The 2,133-nt window shown below is 39.5% G+C and overlaps 1 non-coding gene across 1 annotated transcript; it reads right to left on the bottom strand.

The window, feature by feature from the left end:
* Positions 1-1,383: 1,383 nt before the first annotated feature.
* On the bottom strand, positions 1,384-1,465 carry Trnal-aag (transfer RNA leucine (anticodon AAG)). Its single transcript has one exon. It is a non-coding gene; the product is annotated as a tRNA-Leu (tRNA).
* Between the last annotated feature and the right edge of the window lie 668 nt (positions 1,466-2,133).

Genomic DNA, 2,133 nt, shown 5'->3' with positions numbered 1-2,133 from the left:
TGAGTGGTTGGCGTTAGGAAGGGCATCCAGCTGTAGAAACTCTGCCAAATTAGACTGGAGCCTGGTGTTGCCATCCGGTTTCACCAGTCCTCAGTCAAATAGTCCAACCCATGCTAGCATGGAAAGCGGACGTTAAACGATGATGATGATGATGATGATGTGACAATTATTCGGTAGCCATGATAAAACTCCGAGTTTCGGATGCCGGGGCGGAAACCCACGCCGCCATCTCTTCAGTTATCTGACCATCGAAAAAATGCTATGAAAATGACCGTTAAACAAAGGGAAATTACTGTGTGGTTGACCGTTATTAAGACAAAAGAGCTATTAGAATGACCGCTAAATGAGGGTGGGGGGGGAATAAGGGAGTAAAAACGTCCATAGTATTCGCGTAAGCGCTCCAGTCCATATGTACACATGCGCACCCGCACACCCACGTACATGCGCCTATATATATATAGATATATATATATATATACAATTAAACCTTGGGAGAGGCATTATGCCGGTAATATATATATATATATATATATATATATATATACTCATCCACCCTCACTTGAAACACACACGTGCTCACCCACACATTCGCAAAAAAAATTATATATATATATAGCCGCATACACGCTCACACACACATACACGCGCGCAACACGCTCGGACGCATATACACGCGTGCAAAAAAGTTCATACACACGTCTATATACGCACATGCCCAAGAAACAACAGCGCTAAAGGCAAAATACAGAAAAAAGTGTAGAAAGGCCATAAGGGCAAAACATGTCTATATGCGCACATTCTCGCATGCACGCACACACGTCTATATACGCAAGTACCCGCGCACACGCACACATCCACAAGCGCGCACAAAAGGTTCCATGTACACGTCTATATACGCACTGAAAACAAGCAGGATGGATGGTACGATACAGAAAAACTGTGTCAAAAAATATATAAAACAATATCTCTATAAATATGTAAAAAAAAATTATTAAAAAAATATAAGAATATAAGTAAAAAGTATAGAGATGAAAAGCGTGTACATAGACACAATATAGAAAGCAAGTCCTAGCAATAATCTCGTTGGTGGGGGGTCAAAAACGTAACAAATATTTAATATATATATATAGAAAGAGAGAGAGAGTAGTGTGTGTGTCTGTCTCCCCACCATCGCTTGACAACCGATGTTGGTGTGTTTACGTCCCCGTAACGTAGCGGTTCGGCAAAGAAAACTGATAGAATAAGTACTAGGTTTACAAAGAATAAGTCTTGGGGTCGATTTGTTTGACTAAAAGTGGTACTGCAGCAAGGCCGCAGTCGAGTGGCTGAAACAAGTAGAAGAATAAAAGAACATGAAACAAATCAAACAAAAAAAGTAATACTTGGCAGCGGTGGGATTCGAACCCACGCCTCCGAAGAGACTGGTGCCTTAAACCAGCGCCTTAGACCGCTCGGCCACGCTACCAATTGATTTAACTTGCCTTAAAATTACATATATAAAATCATTGTGAATATATGCTGTAAGTTTATAATTATTTCAGTTGTACGTTGCAGTATTTTGTGTCTGATTACAAATAAACGATTCAGATTTCTATCTCCGTATTCAGATAAACTTATTTTCATCTCACAACACATAGGATATACACTATGTTTATATATCATATATAAACAAAACCATGATATATAGATATCATTACAATTATTATAAGCGTTGTTATTTTTCTTGCTGGTATCAATGATGATTATTTAGACATTTTAGTTTCATTTCAAACGAAGCTAACGTTAATTCTGGAAAGTGGGCGGCATTTACGAACACTTTATCGTGAATGATGATTCATAGTGTCAATGAAAACCGGGAGTGGTATCTGGTTTCGTTTCGCTTAGATACGGAACCATTTACATTTATCTTATTCTGTTACTTAACCCAAAGTCATTAACTCTCACCCTTATTATCGCTGTCTTTGGGTTTTAGCCGCGCAGATATACGACCTAAAGCTGTGCGTGTGTGTGTGTGTGTGCGTAAAAAAAGAGAATAGTTTCTACTCTAGGCACAAGGCCCGGGAGGTGGGGGCCACTCGATTAGATCGACCTCAGTACTCAACTGGTACTTAATTTATCGACCCTGAAAGGATG

This window comes from Octopus bimaculoides, chromosome 12 (assembly GCF_001194135.2).
Source record: "Octopus bimaculoides isolate UCB-OBI-ISO-001 chromosome 12, ASM119413v2, whole genome shotgun sequence".
Classification (NCBI taxonomy): Eukaryota; Metazoa; Mollusca; class Cephalopoda; order Octopoda; family Octopodidae; genus Octopus; species Octopus bimaculoides.
Note: the sequence above shows the minus strand (reverse complement) of the source record. Positions and strands in the feature narration are given on the sequence as shown.